General features: G+C 48.7%; 1 protein-coding gene and 2 long non-coding RNA genes across 8 annotated transcripts in view; 2 read left to right on the top strand and 1 right to left on the bottom strand.

The window, feature by feature from the left end:
• The first annotated feature begins 182 nt into the window (after positions 1 to 182).
• Positions 183 to 4,288, top strand: LOC144370264 (uncharacterized). Of its 3 annotated transcripts, none has more exons than XR_013430176.1 (3): positions 183 to 1,994; positions 2,288 to 2,385; positions 2,776 to 4,288. It is a non-coding gene; the product is annotated as an uncharacterized LOC144370264 (long non-coding RNA). The 3 variants fall into 3 exon arrangements; XR_013430175.1 differs by having other exon boundaries at positions 1,082 to 1,948; XR_013430174.1 differs by having other exon boundaries at positions 183 to 2,385.
• Positions 4,289 to 10,687: 6,399 nt separating this feature from the next.
• Positions 10,688 to 26,148, top strand: part of Extl3 (exostosin like glycosyltransferase 3) — a 106,117-nt gene continuing 90,656 nt past the window's right edge. The window contains exon 1 of the mRNA XM_078030806.1: positions 10,688 to 10,800. The gene's annotated coding sequence lies outside the window, so the exon portion shown is untranslated. The remainder of the gene's footprint in view (positions 10,801 to 26,148) is intronic.
• LOC110599382 (uncharacterized) overlaps positions 13,249 to 26,148 on the bottom strand; it is a 52,457-nt gene continuing 39,557 nt past the window's right edge. For 2 of the 4 annotated variants that reach the window (XR_013430172.1, XR_013430170.1), the window contains one exon: positions 13,249 to 24,871. This is a non-coding gene — a long non-coding RNA (uncharacterized LOC110599382). The remainder of the gene's footprint in view (positions 24,872 to 26,148) is intronic. The other 2 variants (XR_013430171.1, XR_013430173.1) reach the window with 2 other exon arrangements.

Here is a 26,148-nt window from a genome sequence, read left to right as displayed (position 1 = left end):
TACAGTTACAGAGAAGACCGTCAGGCCAGAAGCAAGCTGGCCCTGCCCACCCCACTTGAGGGCAGTGTATCATAACTGCAGCCCGCTTGGGCTGACTGAAGGTTAAGTTCCCAACTCATCTGTTTTGAAGGGTGAGGTGTGGGGTGGGGTGAGGTGTGGGGTGGGGTGAGGTGTGGGGTGGGGCGAGGCGAGACAGGAGTGGGAAAGAACCAGTTGTTACTGAAGCCTACCCTATGGGAGGGTGAGGGTCAGGTTAAAAGACTGGATTTCTGAGTCTTGCTGTGGGTTACATAAATGAGTTAGTAACAACTCCCGGCAGGCGGAACCGAAGGCCCGGTGGACGGTGATCAACCTCTCCCGAGCGCCCATGTTTCTTACTGGGGACATAGGGAGGTGCAGGGCCTCTCTTGGGGAAAGTGGCCTCAATGGATGTGAGGCACAGCCCAGGAGGCGGTGGGACCCGCCGTACAGCTCTAACCCCTGGCTCCCAGGTGGAGTTTGGCCTTGCTGAGTTGGTATGCGAGGTTAGGAGAGAGCTGGGTCCTCCCCAGGAGGCTTCCTGCTGCCCCTACCCCACCCTTCTCCTGGTGGGAAGGGCAAAACCCAAATCCCCCACAGCAGGGTTTCTATCTCTAGGCCTCTTGTGATTGTGTATGTAAGTGGGGGTCATTTAGAGATTTTAGGTGATTTTCCCTTTAAGTACATCTTTTCAAAACTTAATAACAGCCCTACTGTAAATTGGTTTCCTGAGGAGAAAAAAACAAGCCGGCCTAATACAAATCCAATAGTTCCGGGTTTTTTTTTAACTTTTAGAGCAACAACTGCATCGTTTAAACATTGTTTACATGTAACTCTGTACCCTGGCGCATGGGAGCCTTGTTTTGCAAAACAAATGGAGCTTTTTCTACAGAGAATCCAGAATGCTGTAGAGAATCGTGAACTCTTCCTTCCACCCACGCCTCAGAGGAAAGGGGTGGGCAGCGGGAGAGAGGGAGTCGCGGAGAGGGGTGGCCGCGAGACGGACGTGGGAGGATGCAGGGGGCAACCGGCGTGGAGAGCAGGCGGGGAGCCGCAGGGAAGGGGCGGGAGGGGTGCCACGTGGCCTCCGAGTATTAGACCCAGGGTCAGCAGTGGGAGAGGGCTGCTATTCCACCGCTTTTCCCAGGGCCACCCATCCAGGGCCACAGACGCTGCCAGGTGCCCATCGTCTGCTCGCGCGAGGGCCTTGCGCCCCCTGCCGGCTGCTGCGGGTCCTGCGCGCTGCCGCCTGCGGTGCTGGGCCCAGAGTCCAGAGGGCGCGCGAGACGCTCAGCTCCTTGCTGCCTGGGAATTCGTGGTCACCCGCGGGCTACTTCATTTTGCAACTTTTAATATATTTTTACCTTTTAATTGAGGTGCGACTTGAAGCCCACAAATCACCGCATCTTAGAAAAGCCTTATAGGGCTGGGGACGTGGCTCAAGCGGTAGCGCGCTCGCCGGGCATGCGTGCGGCCCGGGTTCCATCCTCAGCACCACATACCAACAGAGATGTTGTGTCCGCCGAGAACTAAAAAATAAATATTAAAAATTTCTCAAGACACGGGGCTTGGGGCTCCGGGGCTCCCTCCTGCCCCTTCCGGGCAGAGGGGCGGTGGCCAGCTTTCGGTTCCCTGTCCCTGTGGACTGGCTTTGGCAGCGTGGATCCAGGGGGAGCGCTGCGAACCGCTGTGCTGCGTTGGGCGGTCGGCCCTGCCCCGACAAAGCGGTGACTCGTCCTTCCCCTGCGGGTGGCATTCCCTCGTGGGTTGCTCCCGGCTGGTCCATCCCGTCGCCGATGGAGCTGGGCTGTGCAGCCCTGGGTTGTCAGGAGGAGAGCGGTTGCGAGCGACCTGGGGACGCAGACCCTCCGCCCCTGCTGTGAAAGGCAGCAGTAGAATCCCGAGGCAGAAGGAGACCCCGGCCAGCCTAGTAGGTGACACCCGGCGACTTCCACCTGGCTGGAGAGTGGCAAGTGGTGAGGGGCGCGCGGAGGTTGTGAAAGTATAAAGACGGGAAGGGAAGGACGAGGAGGAAGGAGCCAGGGCTGTGGCCCTGGAGGACAGGGCGGGCGGGAGGTCCTGGCCTGGCCAGCTGTGTCGCCTGCGGCCCCTGTGTTCTGAGAGCACTCCAGGGTCCAGGATGCTCCTGCTGACCCCAAGAGAGAAAGAAAGGCAGAGAGATACAAAGCTTTCTTTCTTTTTCTTCCTTCCTTTCTTCCTTCCTCTCTTTCTGTTTTCCTTGTTGCTGCTGCTGGGGATTGAACCCAAGGCCGTGGGGATGTCTTCTACCCCTGAGCTACCACGGAGGCACACCCAGGCCCTTGTAAGAGGTTAAAAGCGTCCAGAACTATGCCATTTGCCTGTAAAGTGAGTAAATTAATTTCCCTGATGGCAAAAACAAAAGAAATACTCCCCAATAAGTTGCTCATGTGCCACCCTGTGTTTATGGCAGAGCCCTGGTCGTGTAAATCAAAATTTAATACCCCACCATTATGTTGTTAGGATCTCCCCATGAGTTTTTCACATCGTGTTTATTTAAACATGAATATTTAAACACTTAACTTCATCCTTTTAAAGATAGCATCTTAGAAAAGCCTTATAAGCAAACACCTAAGTAAGATAGAATATTCTCTTCATTAACCTCTACTTTTTCATGTTAACTCACCCCAAATGTATTTTAGAAGTCTGTCTCAGGTGCCCCTCTCCAGCCCGGTCACAGGTTGTCATCTCAGGCTCTCTGTCCTCTCTGACATTCAGGAAAAGCTGCCTGAGTCCTCCTGCCTGAGTCGCTTGAGAAAGTCACAGTCAATTTTTGGCTTGACCTCCCGGTCTGTGGAATTCTGACAGGACACAAAACAGCCCAAGACTCCAGTTCACTCTAGCTTGTGGTGACATATGGTCGCCGAGTGCCTGCTACGTGCAACACAGTTTCTGGGCCTAAGACTCAGTGTCCAAGGTAAATCCATAAGATCCTTGCTGTGTGATAGGGCTTCCTCTGGTAGAGTGAGACAATAACCAAAGAAATAAACCAGAAAACTGTCAACAAGAGCCACACAGAGGATGAAGACAAGGCAGAAGGAGACACATCAGTGACACATTAGTAAATGAATGGATGACCTAAGGTGATGACATTAAGCTGAGTTCTTAAGGAACCCACTGTGCAGAGGCATGAGGCAGAGGCATAGCTGGTGCAAAGGCCCAGAGGCATGACCCAGCAGAGCACGCAGGAGAAACAGAAACAAAGCCAACTTGTGCAGAGCACAGTGAGGGAACAGAGAGCTGAGTGAGGCAAGTTAAGACGATAGCCTGGGGTCAGACCATGTGATTCCAAGAAGAGAGCTTGGAATTTCTTCTAAAATCCAAAGGGAAATCATAGGAAAGCTTTAATACGGTTTGATATGGTCCATTTTTCTAAAGGTCACTCTGGCGGTTCATGAAGAGGGGCAAGATGGGAATCGGGAAGACCAGTGAGGCTGATGCTGCTGACAAAGCCTGGTGACAGAGGGGACTTGGGTGTGGCCTTAGGTGGTAGGTGGAGTGGGAGCTTCTGAGATGGAGAAGGACAAGGGATGGGGCGTTGGGGGGGCGGGGGTCAGGGCCCCTAAAAGCCATAGGGAGATAAAGAAGTGTGGGGATCTCCTAGCTTTTTGGCTTAAGCCCCTGCGTGGGTCCTGCTGCCCAGCCACACAGGATGCCTGCGAGAGGAAGTCTGGGTGGGGAGGGGACTCCAGAGTTCTCTTCCCAGCCAGTTCCTGGGGACACCTGAGAACCCCATCAAGGGCTGCCCTGGAGCTCAGGGTAGAGGTCAGGGCTGAAAGCAGAACCTGGGGAGGCAGGGGACGATGGGGAGGGACTCAAGAAGTCCCATTCCTGTGTGTGGGGCTGCGGAGCCACAGGGCCGCCAAGACACACCCTTTTAAACCAGAGGAAGGAGAAGGCGGGTGAACCGGGACCCCTGAGCTCAGGCGCTGATGCTGGCCCCACACCAGGAACTCAAGAAGGACTGACTGTGTCAGCACTGTGCCAGCTGCTCCCAGGCGGCCTGCCTTACTTTCCCACCCTGGGCAGCAATTCCTACGGCCCCCGTTTTCCAGTTGAAGAAACTGGCTCCAGTCGGGGAAAGGACTTCTTTCCCACTTTGCAAACCAAACCCAGATCTGTTGGATACTACTCTACCGCCAGGTCCCTATTTGCTGTGTGTCCTTGGGACAGTGTTTTTACCTCTCTGGGTTGGGGTTTCTTCACTAATAAATGGAATGTTAACAATTGATACTTACAGTCTCCTGTAGTTTTAAATCTCTAGATTCTGAGTGCATTTGTATTCATTTGTGTTTCTGGTGCTGGGTATTAAACCTAGGGCCTGTCACGTGCTGAGCATGGGCTCTACCTCTGAGCTGATCCCCAGTCTCCTGAATGCACTTAAATGTGTTTAAGTTTTTTGAGTGAGGGTTTTGAGTCCTACTGTGACTGAAACTTTTTGGCTGGAGTGCATTTCCACTTCGCACAGCCAGAGGAATGGCCTTGCCTTCGGACCACCTGGCCTGAAGGGACTCACTGCCCGGATGCTGAAGCCTGAGGTGACAGCCCCTCATAGAACACAGGGCACTACTTTGGCTTCTCTGTCTCCTCTACCCATGCCTCTTTCCTTTTCTCCTTCTTCTTTTTCTTTAACTTGATTTTATTTATTTATTCTTATGTGGTGCTGAGGATGGAACCCAGCGCCTCATTCCTGTTAGGCAAGCGCTCTGCCACGGAGCCACGACCCCAGGCCCCTCTTTCCTTTCTTTATCTCTGGAAAATACTTCTCATTTTCTAAATCCTTGTGCTTTGAAGACCAGATTGGCTGGGGAGTGTCCAGGGGTCACAGGGTGACATCCAGAATGCCAGCCTGCAGCTGTCACCCTGGCCGTTCCTCCGATGTCATGTGGAATGAAAGCCCCAGCAGACGTGTGCACTGGGGATCAGTGGGGCGGCGCCACTGACCTGAGGTCCCTTTTCCCTTCTGCCACGGGGAGCTCTTTTGGTTCTAGCCTGACAAGGAAGAAAGAGCCCCTTGCTCTGCGCTGTTGGCAAAGCCCGGAGCAAAGGATGTTCCTGAATGCCACGCTTCTGCGGCTACAGCAGAGCCAAGCTGACACCGAACTTGCCATCCTCCTGCCTCAGCCCCTTGAATCAGTGGGGTTACAGGTGTGCACCGCTGTGCTTGTCTCAAGTTTCCTAAGGTTGAAGCTTAGATTACTGGTTTTGGATCTTTCTTCTTTCCTATTATCAGCAGGTTGCTTAATCTCCAAATATTTTAGAATTTTTCACCTATTTTTTCCTGTGATTAATTCCATTGGAGAACTGAGAGCCTACTTTGAATAAATTTTATTCCCTTAAATTTTTCAAGAAAACATTCATAGCCCAGAATGTAGGTGGTGAACAGTGAGCTTGCCAAGAGTGTCATCTGCTGTTACTGAAGGCATAGTCATCTGTCAACGTCAATGGCATCCCTTTGGTGGTGCAGTTGATCCTGCAGGAAGGATATCTGTTCCATCTTACTGATATCCTTCCTGCAGGATCTAGCCATTTCTGACAGAGCCTCCAGATATAACAGTGGATGCAGGCATTTCTCCTTGGGATCCTGTTAGTTTTCACCTAATGCATTTTGGTGTTCTCTTATTAGGCGCATACATGTTAAAGATTGCTACATCTTCCTGGCGTCCTGACCCCACTGTCATTATGTAATGTTCTGAGAGTTCCTTGCTCTAAAGCCTCTGCTTTGTCTGAGATTTATGTTGCTACTCCATATTTCTTTTTTTTATTTTTTTAATATTTCTTTTAATTAGTGTAAGCATGGTATATCTTTCTCCAGCTCTTGACTTTTTTCTTTAGTATTATATAAAATCTACCCTGGTAAATCTGTTACTTTGGAAAATGTAACTACTCTTGTAAAAGGCATTATAGTAAGCTATTTTCAGCCATTAATTCTTGAGTATAAATTAGTATATAAGATCCTTTCAATAAATAAGTAAGGAGAATTTTACATGTGGGAGGGTCAGTAACTCCCATAAAAAAAAAAGGGGTCAATAATTGAGGCAGAAAGACGGAGGCCCCACAGAGAGAAAGGAGAGGCAGTCAGTTACGAAGGCAGAAATGTGTGCTCTTCAAGATTTTTGTACAGGGCTGATATTGCCTGATTGCTCGAGAGCTTTTCTAAGTCATTTCAATTAGTAGTTGTGCACAGAGTGTGCATTGGCTATGGAGACTGTCCAGGAAAGCCTGGGGCTCCTGGGGATGATCTGGTGATTACAATCCTTAGTGGTTCCTTGTCTGCCTTGGAACTTGCAGTGGCTTAGGAAATTGAAAGGAAGACAAAATTGATTTGCAGACTTATTCCCTGAGGTTCCTGTTTGCTTCCTTCTTACAGTCACAACCTCTTTTATCATCTCAAACTCTTTTTTTTTTCCTTAGGCTGCATCACGACAGTGCAGTGTGCCTAGTTGGCCTCAACTCCAGGATACCCACTTCTTGTTAGAGAGGCTCAGTCTCCAGAAGATTTGTCCAGGCAGGACTGGCATTTCAGACAAGCCGAGTATGTTGTGTGACTCTGTGGTATGATTTGGGGAGTGTCTTCAGGGTTGCCATGTCCTACTCATGCCTAAAATTCCATCCTTAGTGATTCATACATGTTTACACCCTTGCCTGGAAGCAAGAGATACAGAAAGAAAAGGCTGGTAACTTACTTCTGAATTTTGCTTGGAGATGTCCTATATCTAGGGTCATAGAGAGACTTCTGAGTCTTGGAGTGTCTTGCAACTTACCAGTAAAACCTATAAAATTCACAACAGGACCTTACGGGTTGGCACAGGGGAAGGAAAATCAAAGAGGCTTTCGGTGACTGTTTTTCAGGGAGCAGATTAATAGCGATGAGTTGTTTTTTGATCAAATTCGGACAAGGTCATGGCATTTAATATTGGCTCAATTGGTAGTTTGTCTGTCTTCTGTATGCTCTAGTATTCATGTTCGTGTAAAACACATGAAATAAAATTGCATGCCGGCACCCTACTATTTTGCATGGTCTTTATTGGAGCAAATTTATTACTGTAGTGATCTGATAGCTTCACTAAAATTCTGCTGAGTGGTATAGAAAGCTCTTGTCTCTCTTTGGTGACCATTTAATCTTTCATCTGCTCATCTATTTCCTCATCTTTTCACTCTTCTCCCATCACCCAATTCATACAGACATACAGCACAGTAATCCACACATGCTGTTGCCTTCTAAGAATGGCTGTATATGATGTTTATGAGTATCCAATGCAGATCTGTTCTTACTATCCTTGGTCCACACCTTTCCCTAACTCCAGGATTAGCAGGTCCCAACTGGACTCTTCAGGCTCTGTTCACTTCAGTCCTCCACCTTTATTTCATGTCCCATATGGGAGCAAAGTACAGAGGGACAACATGGAGACATCCCTGGACCCAGTTGGAAGGCTTGGGGTAGGCTCCTGCTTGATCCTTCTACTTCTGAAAGACAAATAGATGTCAGACAAGTCTACAGAGGAAATAACATCTTACCATACTGAGGGAAAAATATATATAACGTGTATGCCAAGGTTCACAGCAGGTTAATCCAGGATTGCCCAAAGGGGGCAACAACCTGTGTCCATCAGCAGATGAATGGGTAACTGAAGTGGGGTGTATACATGCAATGGACTAAAAAGGGAGTGAGGTTTTGATACATGCTCCAGCATGGACAAGCCTTGATAACATTTCCTCAGCAAAGATGCCAGACACAAAGGAGAAACACAATATGAGTTCATTCATGTGAAATATCCAGAATAGACAAATTCATAGAGATTGAAAGTAGAAGAGCCAGGAATCATGGGGCCTGCCTGTAATCCCAGCTACTCAGGAGGCTGAGACAGAAGGATTGCAAATTCAAGGGCAGCCTGGGCAACTTAGCAAGACCCTGTCTCAAAAAAGGGCTGCTGTTATGATTTAGATGTGCGGTGTTCCCCAAAAGCTCATGTGTGAGACAATGCAAGAATGTTCAGAGGTGAAGTGATAAGGTTATGAGAGCCTTAATCAGAGAATTAATCCACCGATAAGGATTAGTGAGGTGGTAACTGTAGACAGGTAGGGTGTGGCTGGAGGAGGTAGGCCACTGAGGGTATGTCTGGGAGGCTTTACATTTCGGTGAACGGAGCTCTCTTTCTGCTTCCTGATTGCCATGCCCTGAGCTGCTTTCCTTTGCTGTGTCCCTTTGCCATGATGTTTGAGCCCAGAGCTATGGAATTGACTGACCATGGACCGAACGTCTTAAACTGTGAGCCAAAATAAATTTTTCCTCCTCTAAATTGTTCTTCTCAAGCAATTTGGCCATAGCAATATGAAAATTAACTAAAACAGCTGGAGATGCAGTTCAGCAGCAGAGTGTTTCTGGGTTCAATCCCCAATAGTGGAGAAGGTGCAGGGACAGAAGAAAATGCAGATAAGACGTTATCAGGGTCTAGGGGAAGGGGAGAAGAGGGTTATTGCTTGAACAAGTACAGAGTGTCAGTAAAAGGTGACGAAACTTTTGAAAATAGTGTTGATGGGCTGGGGATGTGGCTCAAGCGGTAACGCGCTCGCCTGGCATGCGTGCGGCCCGGGTTCGATCCTCAGCACCACATACCAACAAAGATGTTGTGTTCGTCGAGAACTAAAAAATAAATATTAAAAAAAAAATTCTCTCTCTCCTCTCTCACTCTCTCTTTAAAAAAAAAAAAAGAAAATAGTGTTGATGTTTGCATTGCAATGTGAATGAAGATAACACCACTGAATTCTACTCTTAAAAATAGTTGAGAGAGGACTGCCGTTGTAGCTCAGAGGCAGAGCTACAGGCCTAGCATGCCGCACTGGGTTCGCTCCTTAGCACCACATCAAAAAAAAAAAAAAAAAAAAAAGAAACAAATAAAATAAAGGCATGCTGTCTGCATACAACTACAAAAAAATTTAAAAAAATAGTTAAAATAGTAACTTTTAAGTTTTATATGTATATATGTACAACATTTATCCCATCATAATAAAAGTGTATAATAATAATAAAACTATAGATGTGGCTCAAGATTCCTGGCATGGGTATCCAATAGAGCTATAGAAAAGAGTGAAAAACGTGAAGGCCCTAACACTAAGATCCAGTGTAAGTAACAGAAAACCCCACCCACTTTAGTCTTCTCACCTGCTTTCGCACGCACTGTACGAGCTCTAACAAGTGTCCACCTGAGTCCTCCTCTGGGCTCAGCTGCAGACCGAGTCTCTAAATTGGGAGAAACCACATGGAAGTGCTCATGATAAAAGCCATGGTGCGTGAGCCCCCTATTAGCTACCCTACATGTCGTGTTCCTGAGACCGTCTTCTAAGGGAGACTGTGCTACCAAGAGAACTGAGAGGAGAGATGTTTCCCTCCCAAATTTGAACTGCTTCATGTTTGCCCCAAGCTGCTGGGCAGCCAGGGAGTATCAGGGTGCTGATAGAAAGCACTTCCTCCTAGTAGGTCTGTTCTCCCTGCCCTCCCCCCGCCGCTTCTCACTGGGCCATCCTGCTGCCCATGGCTCTCACCACCCTGGTGGAGACCCACCAGCATCACTGCCCAGCTGGACGCTGTCGAACCCGCAAGAGCTGCCCCTCTGACTACTTTCTACTGAGGTGCCCCAGGTACTTAATCAGGTAAGTCAGTTACTTGGGCTTGCTGGTACAGTGCAGGTCCAACTCTGCCCTCATGTGGGCAACTTGAAATCAGCCCTGGCTGGGGTATCTACAGCACAGATGTCTCGTGCCACGTGCTTTTATTTCTGGAGAGCCAGGTATCATTTTATCACGATGTCACTGACTGGGCTTCTTGGATTGTTCTGACTCTGCCAAGAAAAATGGATCTCAATTTTTTTTTTGGGGGGGTTTGTTTCTCTGCAATCTTCTGGGTCCCCAAGGCCCCAGGAGGCAGTGACCATTCTCAGTGAAGTCATAAAGTTTCTCCTCCCCCGGATGGTCTGGCTAACCAGGAGAGGTGGCACCATTCAGGAAGGTATTCAGCTAATGGAAGTACCTTTTGTTATCACTCCTGAACCAGAGCTCAGAGCTCCTCACTGGACAAACTGTGGGATCCTGCTCCCCCCAGTTGTCAAACCCTTGACTTCTCTAGACATAACCCTTTAACTCCACTGGAACTGTTTCCCTGGGGCACGTGCAGCAGAGAAAACTCGTGGGTCGTTGTGGTCCCCGTTACCTAGCACGCTCTTATTCTCTGGGTGGACGGGGCTGCTCTGTGGTTTTGCCGGGAACAGTGACAGCCGGTTTCTCCATCAACTTGACATCATAGTTTTAATATCCAAAATTGTTTTCCCGGGTTTCAAAAGCCTTCCCCAGCCTTAGAGTTGACTCAGTGACTTATGTCACTACGGGGAAGGTAGTCACAGCAACTTTCAAGCCCCGGATTTATTTTTGCATTTTATGGGGAGAGAGCAACAAGCAGCCTACGCGGCCCGCGCCGGGGCGTCCTACCAGCGCCGCCGCCAGGGGTCAGTGCAGGCTCGGAGCTGGCGGGAGGGTCCCATAATGCACCGGGCTCCGGGCCTGCGCCGCGGCCTGAACCCAGCGGCCGACGGCGACCCAGCCGTGTCCACCGGCGGGTGGGTGTGGCCGCCCGGGGCGTGGCCTGCCTCGGGGGCGGGGCCTGCGCCGAGGGGCGGGGCCCGGAGCCGCGCGGCTCGTCCCCGTGCTGGCGCCCGCCGCTGCAGACCTGGCACCTGGCGCGGTAGCAAGGTAGGGGCTTTTCGCGACCGTCCCCTTCGTGGGCGTGAGGTCTTTTCTTGGGGTGCGGTTGGGGAAGCGCGGAGCCGGTGCCGTCCGGGGACGGTCCCCCACTTGTCGCCGGGGCTGCCGCGCGCTCGGAGCCCAACTCTTTGTCTGGCCGGGTTCTCCCGCCCTGCGTCTCCGCGGGCTCGGGAGCGGGTCCCCGTGCGGCGGCTGCAGGAGGCGACCCCCGCCGGGCTCTGCGCGGGAGCCGAGCGCTGGGGGCGGGGGCGGGGGGCAACTGCCTGACGCCGGCCCGCGCCCCTCCGGGCTTCGGTGCCCAGGGGGTCCTCGGTGATGCGGCGCGGACCCCGCCGCCACGCCCCCCGCCCCGCGTGCGCGGCCGCCCGGGCCCGGGAGCCCGCGGTCGGGCTTCTCGGAAAGTAAAGTTTGGCGGGTTGGAAGGTCTGAGCACGGGCGCCCGGGGCTGCGGCAGCGGGGCTCCGTCGCCCCCAGCCTGTTCTGGCTCACACCGTCTGGCTCTGTCCCTTCTGTCGCTTCCCGTTACCCCAGTGTCCCCTTGGCATTAGTGTCCCACCCTGGACGCAGCGATGCTAGGGAGGCTCCACCTCCACCCACTTTTCAAAGCCCAGCAAAGTTTAGACCTCTAACCCCCATTCCCAGCTAAAATAAATCATATACAATTTTTAGTTGTAGGTGGACACGATACCTTTATTTTATTATGCGGTGCTGAAGATACAACCCAACAACCCAACAACCCAGTGCCTCACACGGGCCAGGCAAGCGCTCTGCCACTGAGCCCGGCCCCAGCACTTTTTATTTTTAATTTTGAGTCAAGGTCTTGCTAAATTGCCTAGGGCCTCACTCAATTGCTGAGACTGACCTTGAAATTTTGATCCTCCTGCCTCATCCTCTGGGAGTATGGGCCCTAGTATCTGGTTGTTCCTTTCAAATCTAAAATGCTAAGAATGAACACAGTTCCTTTTAGGCTAGGCAGATCTCTTGACTTGATAATCAAAAATAAGAAGATTCTTTCAAATTGTTATGACTTTACCTCTGCCTACGGTGAGTCTAGGAGTTAGGATTCTAAATCCTTTTTAAGCAGAAACTAAATGGTCTTCAACTGTCTCTAGGTACTTTTCTTTAGAAGTGTCAATTTTCTTTCAAAGTATGAAATTATGAATTGTAGTGTTTGATATTTTTATTTGGAAGTTCTGCATTTTCCACATGTGATGTTAATGTTCATTTGAAAGCATTGTGTATTTTCGAATAATAAAGATAAAATTCCTTAAAAAAATTTAAAAACAACAAAAAATTCAACACAGCTAGTATGCGTTAGTGGTTCCCATCATGCCATCCCAGGAGTAGAACGAAGCCAGAAAGAAACAAAATTTAGTAAGCCACTAATAGTTGACAACACACAAGAGGTAAAGGACACTATCTGGAGCTTAAAAGGAGCCATTTAGAGCTATTTTACAGCAAGATCACTTTGCACAGTAGAGGGCAAGCACTGTGATCGCAGGGCTTCCAGAACTCCCTCTGGAAAGGGATTGGCATACAAAGACTTTTAAGCAGAAGCCACTGGAACTAAGTAGTTGCCCCATATCAACTCTAAGTACATGCTGTGGGTGAATTTAAGAAACAGGTGGTCCACTGCTTTGATGACCTTCCAATGCCCTCTGTGCTTTCAAATAAATAAATAAATAAAAAGGCAGCTGCCACAGTTCTTGCTTCAGAGGGAGGTAAATTTAAAACTGATCTGCAACCACAGACCGGTTTACAGGAATTGGCACAACTGGGTGACTCATCAATCAATCATTTTTGCAGCAGGCATTTACAGGCTCCTGCTGGATGCATTGCTGTGCCCATGCAGAGTGGAAAACACCACAAGCGGGATTTGCTAATGGGTCTGTGTCAATGAGACCTTGGAAGTAGGGGCCCAGAGCGTTTCTTAGAAGCTGATAAAAACCAAAGCATCTCCAGAAGATTCATCAAGATCAGAGTAACTCAATTTTTTTTTTTTAATTTTTTTTTGGTATTGAGGATTGAACTCAGAGCTGCTTAATCATTGAGCTACATCCCCAGCCCTTTTTACTTTTTGAGACAGGGTCTCAAAAATAATTTAACCCCTTGTTTGAAGAAGCTGACTTAGATAAAGCAGCCCAGAGACTGTTATACTACAGCGTGGGTTTGGTGTGGTGATGGGTGCTTTCCACTCCCACTCCAGTGTCATGGAGTTGGGAGAGGACTTCTGGAAAAGCCAGTGCCTGACGTCAAAGGATGACTAGCTGGGTATGCTGACGCACACCTGCAATCCCAGCCACTGGGGAGGTTGAGGCCAGGGGATGAAAAGTTCAAGACCAGCCTCAGTGATAGTGAGACCCTGTCTCAAAGTAAAAAGTTTAAAGGCCTAGGGATGTAGCTCAGTGGTAAAGTGTCCCTGGATTCAATCCCTGGTACAAAAAAAAAAAAAAAAAAGCTAAAGTAGCAAAGAAAGAAAAGGAATAATTGGAGAGATGGGTCAGTGCACTGAAGGCCTTGTTAAGATGAGGGTAGCCACTGAAAACCTCAGCAGGAAATGGCCAGGAGCAGGCCTGCTAGATCACTTGGCCTGAAGTTGAGTGAAGTAGGAAGTGGTGGAGGGGATTACCAGGAAGCAGGGTGGGCGTAGCAGTTGTGGGATGCCCTGCTGTTTTCAGCTTTCTCTTTCTCCCGCAGTCTTCTGTTGAGTTTGGGTGACCACCCTTTGCAGCTGGCAGGGTAGGATTAGTAGCTTCATTTTGTAAGAGCTTACCTAGGTGCTTTGAATACACCAACTCTGGTCCTTTTGAAAACTCTACAAATTAAGTTCCCACAGCCCACTTTTCAGAAGTTGACACTGAGTCCGAGGTGAGGAGGAGGGGGGAGGGAGGATTAGTCCAGCCCCATGCCCAGTGTGTGGGGGGGAGAGACCGAGCAGCAAGGGGCCTGCTCCATCCAGATTGAAGCAAGACAACCCTTCCAGGCAAGCCCCACCTGAGTCGGCATGATGACCAGCTCCTTGAGCAGCTCTGTCTGTGCATTTAAAAGCCCCTTTGAACAAGAGTCTGAGGTTCCTCACAAAATGAAACATAGGATTAGCATGTGACTGGCAATCCCATTCTGGGTTTAAATCCAAAAGAATTTAGAGGGTCTCAGATACTCTACTACACCCCTGTTCACTTTTTTTTTTTTTTTGGTGATGCTGGGATGGAACTGCAGGGTCTTGTGCATGCTAGGCAAGTGCTCTGCCACTGAGACACTTTCCTAGTCCTTTTCAAATTTTATTTTGAGGGCGGGGTTGTGGCTCAGTGGCAGAGTGCTTGCCTAGTGTGTGTGTGAGGCATTGGGTTGGATTCTCAGCACCAGATATAAATAAATAAAATAAAGGACTATCATCACCAAGTTTAAAAATATATATATTTTCTAAAAAAAATTAAATTTGAGGCAGGGATCTTTCTATATTTCCCCAGCTGGCCTCAAATTTTGATGCTCCTGTCTGAGCCTCCCGAGTCGATGAGATTACTGGTGTGTACCACGATGTTAGCTCATAACCAACACTCTTTACAGTAGCCCAAAAGTTGAAGCAATCTATGTATGGATGAATGAGAAATAAAATGTGTGTATCTACAGTGGCTATTGATCATCCCTTAAAAAGGAAGGGAATTCTGGCACTTGTTACAACATAGATTAATCTTGAAGATGTTGTGCTGAGTGTATGAGCCAGTTGCAAAGGACAAATGCTATATTATTCCCCTCGTATGATGTCCCTAGAGTAGTCAAATTCATAGTGCTTGGCATGGTGGCACACTTCTGTAACCCCAGTGATTCAACAGGCTGAGCAGGAGGATCACAAGTTGGAGCTGGCCTGGGCGACTTAGTAAGACTCTCCCTGTCTCAAAAAAAAAAAAAAATAGTGGGGAGATATGTGGCTCAGTGATATAGAGTATACCTGGTTCAACCCCTAGTACCACCAAAAAAAAAAAAAAAAAAGTTTTCATAGAATCCTGGGAGGAGGAATGGGGAATTAATGTGTCATGGGCATGGAGTTTGCATTGGGAAAATGAAGTTCTGGAGGTTGAGGGTTGTATCACAATGTGAAGGTACTAATGCCACTAAACTGGATATTTAAAAATGATTGAAATGGTAGATTTTATCATACACACAAAGTGTCCCATTGAACATCACAAGGTCAGATTACCAATGTCCAGGGGCTTGTGACAAATTTATGATAACACTAGGAAATGCAATTCAAAAAATGTGAAGCAGTTATCTCCTAGAATCCAGCCCAAGGAAGGAAGGCCAGCTGGCTTCTGAGGCTAAGCCTGGGAGATAGCAGAGATCTCCTTCAGTTTAAAATATGTCATGCAGATAAGAAGTGGGAGGCCCAGAGTTATCAAGGGATTTGGCCAGGGACACTGAACCAGTTCATGCAAAGTGAGAATGTGAAGCCAAAGCTGTTCCCTCCTCCCAGACACTAGTGCTGGGGACCAACAGGGGCCCTAAGCTGACAAAGCTGGGCCCTTTCTGTTCAAGCAGGAAGCAGACCATATTGCTCCTCTGTGTCAGCCTTGTGACAGCCAATTCATGGGATTTTGATTTCTGAAGAGATTTGGGTGCTTAGATGGAGCCAGAAACCAACACCCAATTCTAGGTATGGAGGTGAGACAGTGGTGGTAAATCAGTTTATTCCTTATCAATATTTGAGAGCCTGTGATATGCCAGATATCCTCTTTAATTTATAACTTGTGTGTAGCAGCGGGGGATCTGACAATTTTATCCTTCATGCTCTTCCAGTCACCCTTGTAAACAAGAATTCTAAGTTGCAGAAACCTTCACCGACTCCTAGAAGGGACCATCAGGGGAGCAGGTAGAGCTGGGCAGAGGTTGCCCAATGCCTGGGTTATGAATCAGCGAGAAGCCCCAGAGCTATGGGATTCTAACACGACACGTGTCGGGGGGGCTGTGGATGCAGAAGGACAGGCCCTGTGCCTATTACTGTGGCACAGACCAGGTGGGGGGGGTGCCTGCATGCAGGATCAGAGTGAGATGCCCGGCAGAAACTCCCAAAGACAGAGTGACATTGGAAATGAGGAAGGTGCTGAGAGAGGGGTGGGACAGAGAGCAGTCAGAAAAGACCCTGATTTCCATGGTGCTGTCCCAGTGTGGTGCCAGGTCAGCTCTTCCACACAACAGTGCACACAAGTTGATAGATTAAGGCCTCCCCCCAACCTTTTTAAAATCCTATATTTGGACCTGCCTCTTCTAGGAACCTGAGATGTAGGATACAAGATACCTTAAGAAACAAGGCACTGGGGTGGTTTAGTGAAGCAACCCCCAGCTTTGAAACCACTGCTCCAACTGGGGCCGTGGGAAAGGTACCCGCTCTCTGTAGTGTGCAGGTGGAAACTTTGCAGAGTGATTGTGGGAATTGGAGACCTGTGAGTGTGTTCACTCGGCAGTCCCAAGTGTCCACGTAGTGCCACTCCCGCCTTAGGAGCAGGAAAGGAAGAGAAGGGTAAGATGTGGCTCTTATGGTTCTTAAGAGGTAGTCCCTGCTGGTGTGGAAGACAGCCTTGGACAGGCAGGTGGACCGAGGGGGGCTCTGCTGGAGACATGCCTGGCACACAGGGTGCAGCCCCCTGTTTAAATATGGGTGGTTTCCAAAACACAAAAGTGGTCCTAGCAGTGACTCAGACACAAGTGCTCCCACCCACCCGAGAGGAGACGTCTGGCCTGAGTTCAGCTTGAAGTTTCTTGGAAGCCACAGCAGAAAAGGGAACAGGTTGGGCCGTGTGGTGGTTTATTCTGTCAATATTCAGACATTTCCTGAACTGAACTCAAGGAAGTGTTTATCACCAGGGCTCCCTTGAATGTGGTTCTGAAGCTGTGGCCAGCATCTGCAGTCACATTCTTATGGACAGCTCTGAAAATGTCAGGCTGCTGAATGGCTTTTATGCCGCAACACTCTTCTCACCTTTAGCGGAGACGCTGGCACTGTCGTGGAATGCGCCATCTGTACTGTGGAGCTAGGTTCACTTGCGAGGAGTTGTCTAAAGACGAGCTGTCAGAACCCCGAGAAGTGGGAAGTGAAAATGATGGGGGGCTGCTGAGAAGGAGCAAGCTCCTGCACTGGACCTCCATACGCCAGACTGGGAATTAGAAGGGAGCCTCTCACACCACCACGCTGAAGCTAAGCAGTTAATCTGAACTTCTGAGAAACCAGAATTAGAGGAAAAGAGTCAAATGTTCCAAGCAGGCCAGCTTCAATTGGCAGGCTAATGAAAGGTGCCGTTAACCCATCAGTCATTTTCCTTTTGCTCAGTCTCCCTGTCCCTGCCTTACAAAGAAAGTAGCCTTTGCCGGGCTTGGTGGCATGCACCTGTCATCCCATTGAAGTTTGAAGCCAGCCTCAAACCAAGAGCTGGGGTGTGGCTCAGTGGTTAAGCACCCCTGGGTTCGATCCCCAGTACCAACAACAAAAAAGAAACTTTGAAATGACTGACTTACTCTTTTTAAAAATATTTTTTAGATGTTGATGGACCTTTATTTTATTCATGTATTTATATGTGGTGCTGAGAATCCAACCCAGGGCCTGGCACATTGCCAGGCAAGCGCTCTACCTCTGAGCCCCAACCCGGCCCCACTGATGCTCTCTTGTTCTTTTGTTTCTGCTTTCTTCAGCTTTTCTCTGTTTAAACCAAAGTCTTCTGCTCGGCCCATCGGATGGGGAGGCAGCTCAGTGGTAGAGCACTTGCCTAGAACATAGGGGGGCCCTGGGTTTGATCCCCAGCACTGCAAATCTTTCAAATAATTGTCATTTATCCTTCAAGGTAAACCTCAGAAATCCTAGCTCTGCTGCTTACTAGCCACGTGATTTCACAGATTAATTTTTCTCATCCTCAGTGGGATGTTACTATCTACCTTATATCGATTGTTTTACCAAAGATAAGTTATACAGATGAAGAAAGTAAAAGCCTTAGTGTCCAGAATTTAATTACAAAAGAGGATGGAAGGAGAGAAGAGATAAGGGAAGTTAATCAATCAACAGCTGAATAAGAGGACTGGGGATACAGCTCAGTTGGTAGAGTGCTTGCCTCCATCATAAGGCCCTGGGTTCAATCCCCAGCACCACAAACAGCTGACTAAGAAACCATCAAAAAGATCATTTATGCTGAAACCTTCACCTAAATCTCATCACCAGGGCAGGGGAGCCCTGTTTACAGGTAAATTTTTAGATATTAACTCTGATCAATCCAAAGACGGTAACCTCTGCCTGTGGACTGTCCTCCCATCCCAAAGCTCCCTGCCTCTGCATCCCATCTACGGCCAGCATAGGTTCAGCGTAAACAACTTCTGACTTCCCAAATCTCCTTCATTGAGAAGTACGCTTGGCTCTGGTTCTGAGACATTTTCCATCTGCTACCTCACCTTGCTGCTGCAACTTTGAAGAAATTTGTCCCAGGACCTGGTCTTTTTCTGGCTAGCATCGTAACAGCTCAGTGAACTCTTTCAGAAAACCCTCCGTCTCAAGAGTTTCGGTTTAACACAATTGATAATAAGTAAAAATAATAGCAAACAGTGATTGTGCTTTCCTCGGATCAGGCCCTTTGTAAGTACTCTACATGCATTATTTCCTGTACTCTTTTTTTTTTTTTTAAACTAGAGAGAGAACCCAGGGGGTGCTTCACCAAGCTACATCCCCAGCCCTCTGTGTCTGCTCTGAGCTATAGGAGCAGAGTTGAATAATTTGACAGAAATGTGGATGGCCCCCTAAGGCCTAAAATATTTACTATGTGTCCCTTTACAGCAAGCATTTGCTGACCTCTAGCCTAGAATAAGATGTCCAGAGGCAGCTGCAGAACAGAAACTCAGCCAGTCACAGTGTACCCAAGACTGCCCAGGGGCACACTGTACCCAAGACTGCCCGGGGGCACACTGTACCCAAGACTGCCCGGGGGCACAGTTCAGTGAGATCTAGAAGGAGCACAGATCCCACCTGCCCTCATATTGGGGCCCGTGGACAAAGGCTGTGCTGGGCTGTTCTGGTGTCCACATGGACAGGGTTGAGGACGAGGGCTTGGGCTGGGCCTCTGCTGGCTGAGCCAGTGTGGGGCTAGACTGCAGAGAAATCCGGGGTTGAGCCAGGTGCCGTGGTGCACACCTGTGGTCCCAGCTACTCAGGAGGCTGAGGACTTTAAAAATCTGATCTTGGGCTGGGGATACAGCGGAATGGCAGAACCCTTGTCTGGTGTCTGTGAGGTCCTCGTATTGCAAAATAAATACATAATGTGAAGAATGCTGAGCTAGGCCAGGGAAACGGGATGGATTCACACCTGGCCAAGATGGTGCCACACTTCTCAACTGTTCTCGGCCCCGTGGCGTCTGGTCTGGCACCTTCCTGGTCCTCTGGCGTCCTTTGCCCTTCCCTGTGTCCTGTGCTCACTTGTGCTTTGCAGCTTCTGGTGCCCAAGGTCAGCCTGGCACACTCCTCAGGCTTGTTCATGAACTTGCTTCTTCGGCTTCCCTTGTACCAGGGTTGGGATCTCCCTCAAGTGTTCATGTGCTGGCAGCTTGGTCCCCTGTGGCCGCATGAGAGGTGGCGGAACCTCTCAGAGTGGTGGTTAGTGGGAGGTCCTTAGGTCATTGGGTCGCTGGTCTCCTGGAGTTCTCACAAGTGCAGGCTGCTGTAAGGAATGCCTCTGACTCTCTGGCTTCCGGTCTTGCCACGTGATCTTTCTCCACACACACTACCGTTGTGAGGCGTCTACTCCAAGGTCTTCACCAGAGGCTGAGCCTGTGGGCTGTTCAATCTAGGATTCTTAGCTCCACAACTGAGAGTTATATCAAGCTCTTTTCTTTACTCATCTCAGGTATTTTGTTACAGCAACAGAAAACGAACGAACACACCACCCTTCTGTACCCTCTGTACTTAGGAAAGTCCTCAGCCTCAGGATTCTGCTGAAGCATTGCCTTGGCATTGAGATCTCACTGGGTCTTTCTGCCTGTCCAGAAAGAAGGCATCCTCTCTTCCTTCCTGCCTCACTCCATCTTCTGTCCCAGTCCGTCACTCTGCTTAGGCATTGGTCACTCAGTCTGTGGATTCTTTGTGTTTATGTGCAGGGTTCGAGCCCAGGGCCTCAGGCATGCTAGGCATGCCCTACCACTGAGCTACATTGCCTGCCCTGCCTATGGATCCTTTGTGCTCATTGACGGCATTATAATGTTAGTTCTCCAGGCTGAGGAGGAGGATAGAGGAATGAGCTTTCTAGCTCCAGAACCTGGAAATTATAGAGTAGAAATGAGGCAGATAAATGAAAATCCAGGCAAGCAAACTAAGGGTGGCGACAGTTCCACTTGGGTTTTTGTATTTGTTTTTCCTTTTTGAAGGATATTGATAATTCAGTAGGAAATACTGTCGGCTACAGCAAAAACACTGTCAAACTGTATTGGAGTCATACCTCTCTAAAGGTGGATATCACAACGTAAGGCTGCATTGTCTGTGATTCTGAGTAGACGTTTCCAAAGAGGATAAGACAGTACAGTCCCGAAACTCTGACGATAAAATGTAAGTACAGAACTTGAAAAATGTAGATGGCTGGCGTGGCCTGCTGGAGGAGATCTTTCAACCGTGGGCGCCTCTCATGAGCTCTTACCACCCCCGAGTCCTGAGATGGGAAGGGCCTCATCTGGAAGGCTTATTTCCTCTGCTCCATGCAAGGGTTGTTGCTAGCGACTTGACTCCCTTAACTGGGTGATCACTGAGACCTCAGAATCTTCATTTTATAAACACCGTTTAAGTTGATGACTTTTTTTAAAAAAATGTTTTTTTTAGTTGTAGATGGACACAATACCTTTATTTTATTTGTTTATTTCTATGTGGTGTCGGATATCGAACCCAGCGCCTCACACATGCTAGGCAAGCACTCTACTGAGCTACAACCCTGGCCCTAAGTTGATGACTTTTTGTGTGGGTTTTTTTTTTTTTTTGTACTGAGGATTAAACCCAGATTCTTGTGCATGCTAGACAAGCGCTCTGCCACTGAGCTGTATCTCCAGCCCTTTTTATTTTGAGACGGGGTCTCACTACGTTGCCAAGATTGGCCTTGAACTTGGGATCCTCCTGCCTTAGCCTCTTGAGTAGCTGGGATTCCACTTGTGCACCACCTGGCTGTTCGTGTGTGTGTGTATGTGTGTGTGTGTGTGTGTGTGTGTGTGTGTTTTGCTTTTTTTTTTTTTTTGGTACTGGGGATTAAACCCAAGGGCACTCAACCACTGAGCTACATCCCCAGCCCTTTTTTGTATTTTATGTAGAATAGGGTTTTGCTGAGTTGCTTGGGACCTCCCCAAGTTGCTGAGGCTGGCTTTGAGCTCTTGATCCTCCCGTCTCAGCTTCCTGAGTTGCTGGGATTACAGGTGTGCACCACTGTGCCCTGCTGGTGTATATATATATATATTTTAAACCTAGAACCCTTATCTTATTCTAGCCTACTGAATCTTATCATCTGTATCCCTGTCCATCATGACATCATTGAGTGGCTCATCACCATCATCTTTGCAGTTCACTATGCAGAAAATTTAGTAATATGTCAACAAACTTAAGTTTCTTTTTCACATCATTAGTGAAAAATGAGACTTGAGGGGCTGGGGATGTGGCTCAAGCGGTAGTGCGCTCACCTGGCATGTTTGTGGCCCAGGTTCGATCCTCAGCACCACATACAAACAAAGATGTTGTGTCCACCGAAAGCTAAAAAGAAAATTAAATAAATAAATATTAAAAAATTAAAAAAAAAAGAAAAGAAAAATGGGACTTGAACTCGGGGGCACTCAACCACTGAGCACGTCCCTAGTGCTGTTTTCTATTTTATTAGAGACCGGGTCTCACTGAGTTGCTTAGCTAAATTGCTGAGGCTGGCTTTGAACTCGCCATCCTCCTGCCTTCGCCTCCCGAGCCGGTGGGATTACAGGCGTGCGCCCCGGCGCCAGCTGGGACTTTTTTCCTTAATAAAAGATGCTGTTTCTAAATCAGTTGTCTCATTACAGTTAAATGTTTAATTGCAGATCCCGTTGTTTCTCAACAGGTTTTGGCAAACCTGAGTGGTTTCTGTCATCCTCTGTGTCCTCATAGCTTACAGGTAACCCTCCTGGATTTTCTAGAACTTTCTCTCCCATACTCCACAGCAGATTGTTCAGGTGGCCTCCAGGCTCCCCTCACTCTGTGCAGAGGGCCTGCTGCTGGACTTTACGGAGGTTGAGGCCTTCAAACAGCTCCTTTCAGTCCGTGGGTTTCCCTTCCCTCTCGGGGACCTCTGGGTTGAGTGTCCCCTCTCCTGTACCTCCTGGCCTTTGCATGCTCTCCGTGGCACCCATCAAAACCCACCCTCCCTAGCAACCTCCTCTTCACAACCTGGTTCCTGACTCAGAGTGGCTGGTATCCATTGCTGTCCCTTACCTCGGTGCCCTTCAGTCTGGCCTCTCCTCCCATGGTCACTGACGCTGTCCTCGGTCAGGTCACCAACTGAGTCCTTGCAGCTAAGTCCAGTGGTCTGCATCTAACCGTCACTCAGAAGCACTTGGTCTCGCTGGCTGGTGCCTCCTGGGGAGGTCTCTGGTGGGGTCCTCTGCAGTCCTGGTCCTCTGCAGTCCTGGTCCTCTGCAGTCCTGGTCCCCTGTAGTCCTGGTCCCCTGCAGTCCTGGTCCTCTGCAGTCCTGGTCCTCTGCTGTCCTGGTCCTCTGTTGTCCTGGTCCTCTGCTGTCCTGGTCCTCTGCAGTCTTGGTCCTCTGTAGTCCTGGTCCCCTGCAGTCCTGGTCCTCTGCAGTCCTGGTCCCCTGCAGTCCTGGTCCCCTGCAGTCCTGGTCCCCTGCTGTCCTGGTCCTCTGTTGTCCCAGTGCTGTTCGTTCTTGGCTCCTGCTGGGCTCGTCTTCTGGTGCCACGTCTACCCTGGGCTCCCCATTTGAGCTGTACCCGTCCTCCTGGAATTCTTTCAGTTCCTGGTGACAGAATCCAGAGTCAGACTGAACTAACCACAAGAACACCAGCACTGCCAGGGAGAAGAGCACAGTCTGAAGGGGACCCCCCGACCTGAGCTGGCTGGTCCGAGGCAGACTGAGGGCTCACAAGCAGCCCCCCTCTGCCTCTTGGTTCCTTTTCCTCTGTGTTCTCTGCCGTCTCAGGCAGCCTCTTGCCAAGAGGTAGCCAAGTGCCTGCCGCAGTTTCAGGCTGCTCCAGCCCTCTTGGCTGACACAGGTTGCTTCTCCCTGTTCTCTGGGCCTGGAATCAGTCTTGCCCTCCGCACACCTGCTCACTCACCTAGTCTGGGCCCGGCTCCTCTGTCTCTCCCCTTCCCCTGGCCCGGTCTCCCTTGGTCGGATTCGTGCTGCAGACTCCTGGTGGGTTCCTGCTCAGCCCCGCAGCCTGGACCACCTTTCAGCCTGCAGATGAAAGCAAAGGCAAACTGTTGTGCTCTGGGAGGGCCGGCTGCCCGGCTGCTGCTTCCCCTTGTCCCTTGTCCTCTGCAGGTCTGCCTCACATGCAGCGAGCCCTCTCCCGGGGGCTCTCCCCTCTCTCCTCAGGGCTCCCTCTGCTGGGAGGGCCCCGCTCCTCGGCTCTGGGCTCAGACTTTTGCTCATGCCTTCGCTCTCACGCTCTCACGTGGACGTGGCTCGGGGAGAAGAGCCTTCTGTGCTGGCGCACGTGCTTCCTGTTAGATGTTCTTTTCTGTCCTGTTCCTCATCACTGGGTTGTGGTTGCTTGTTAAGTCACCTGTATCCCTCTGCCCACTGAGGTCTGCAAAGGCAAAAGCCCCCTCATTCTGTGAAATGTCCCCGGCTGGACAGAGCACTCGACATGAACTCGTGGAATTTTAAGATAAAATGAGATGCAATTGCACCAGGTGATTTGCCAGGACTCTAGATTTTAGGAAGTCGATTGATTCCATACGCTACTGGAGAATCTAAAATTGTAATTGATGTCCACTCTTTATTTCTATGCTTATTGGTCTTCCTTAAAGGATGTCAGAGATTTTGAAGTGAGGAAGTGCTAGATGATTACCTAGTTCTAACTCATGTCCTTTGACTGGTTAGGAGGGAATTGCTCAGAGGGACTTGGTGGTGACGTGTATATGCTGCAGAGCTATTTCTGATTGCACAATTGCACCTGAACTTTGAGCTCTTGACTTCTAGTCCAGGGCCTTTTCCTCTTCATCATGGTATTAACACTTAAAAAATGTTGGGAGGGTGCTGGAGGTTGGACTCTTTGCCCTTGCTTGACCATGGAGCCACAACTGGTATTGGTGTCTTGAACGGCTCCTGGGGTACAATTCTGTGCAGTACAGAAGCCTTCTGCCTGTTTCCTCACGTGATTTTACTGATCCGGTACCTTTTAGGATGCTAACAGGTTTTCAGCATGAAACTCACTTCCCAGCCTGCAGAGCCTGAGGGTCCATGAGGTTCCGTCCTCTTGGGTAGGGCTGCTGTCCCACAGGTCACCCACAAAGAACTGGCAGTTTCACATTTTACCCAGCAGGGTCCTTGATGAGTAGGTGCCCTGGGGGTGATGCTCTGAGGAGCGCACTAGGTTGTGGAGAGGGAGTTGTGAACGTGGGCTCAGTGCTTTCTACTAGCTGCTCTTCGTCCCCTCTGGAGCTCACCGTCAGGTCCCCAAGGGAGTGTGAGCTTCAGGGATGGTTGTTTCCACAGAAACCAAGTGAAGGCTGGAAAGAGTAACTTCCTTTTTGCTCTTTTTGTTGTAGATGGACACAATACCTTTGTTAGTTATTTTTTTGGGTGCTGGGGAGCCAACCCAGTGCCTCCCGTGTACGAGGCAAGCTCCCACTGCTGAGCCCCAGTCCTGGCGTAGTTTTACGTGTGAAGCGCCTGGTGGGTCCTGCCAGTCTTTTTCACTGTGAGTCAACAATATTGCGGATGTTTGCATCTTTTGTCCTCAATCTGGGGACATGCTTTGCTTCTTCTGGAAAGGGGACAGAGACAGGGGATACTCTAAAAGGAAGGGTTCAGCCTGTCTCTGTTGGGGCTTGCTGGGTGTTGGTCATAGTTCTTGTCACTGAAAAAGAAATTCAAAAAGAAGTGAAAGAGGGGTTTAAAGTTACTTAAAACAGATGTTTGTGCTCAAATCTAAGAATTCCAAACATAACCCTCTGACCCAGCAAGTCAACTTTTGGAAGTCTTTCCTATGGAGATAATTAAACACATGCAAAAAATATTTTTGAACATGTGTTCATTTCAGTCTTGTTGTCTTCCTTTGGTGTCTGTTTTGGGGCTGAGGCTGGGACCAGGGTCTCACCCAGCAGCATGGCTTTACCACGGGCCTACCTCCTGGCGCTCGGCCTAGTGTAGGATGGAGAAGAGTTGGAAACCACCTAAATTTTCAATTATAGGGACTTAACATAAAAATAAGAATAACATTCTTTGTTAAATTATATATTTCCTGATATATAAAGATATTTATGATTTATTGGAAAACAGAAAATGTACATTTCATCCTACTTTTTTGTAAATGTAAATATACAACAATGACTAGGATATTCATGATTATACAGTTGTGAGGAAATAAATATTTTTGCTTATCTGTACTTTCAGCTTTTCTACAATAAGACCTTATAAAATTAATAACTATATATTTTTTGTTTATTCAATAATTTATTTTGAGACAAGGTCTTGCTGTGTTGCCCAGGCTGGCTCCAACTCCTGGGCTCGGGGGATCCTCCTGCCTCAGCCTCTTGGGTAGCTGAGACATATCCCACCACATCCAGCTCTAAGGATCTTTTATTTTTTCTCTTTTTCTTTCTTTTTTTGGTGTGTGTGTATTACTGGGCATGGAACTCAGGGCCTCTTGCATACAACCCAAGTGCTCTACCACTGAGCTGCATCCCCAGCCTATAAAGTAATTTTTAATTTTTTTTAATCTGTTAATGGACCTCTGTTTTATTCATTTACCTATATGCGGCGCTGAGAATCAAACCCAGTGCCTCTCACATGCAAGGCAAGCACTCTACTACTGAGCCACAACCCCAGCCCCAAGCTATTTTTAATATAAAAATTCTTCTACTATAATAAATAATAAAATTAATGTCATAATTTTTTATGGCTTATTCTCCCTAAGGTGACTAATAGTTAAGGTTTTGTGAAAAGGAACATATTTTTTATTTTCTTACCTTGATACCACTTTTGTAGGGGATACAGTGGGTTCCAAAGGAAAAGCTATGTGAAGTTGGAGTTCTCTTTTGAGCCTTGGGATATTTGCGTTTCAGCTTTTCGTCCAGTCCCCTATGTAACTCATGGAACAGGCCCTCCTCATTACTACCCCAGCAGAGGTATGAA

This window comes from Ictidomys tridecemlineatus, chromosome 14 (genome assembly GCF_052094955.1).
Source record: "Ictidomys tridecemlineatus isolate mIctTri1 chromosome 14, mIctTri1.hap1, whole genome shotgun sequence".
NCBI lineage: Eukaryota > Metazoa > Chordata > Mammalia > Rodentia > Sciuridae > Ictidomys > Ictidomys tridecemlineatus.
The sequence above is the reverse complement of the archived record's forward strand: the minus strand, read 5'-3'. Positions and strand labels throughout refer to the sequence as shown.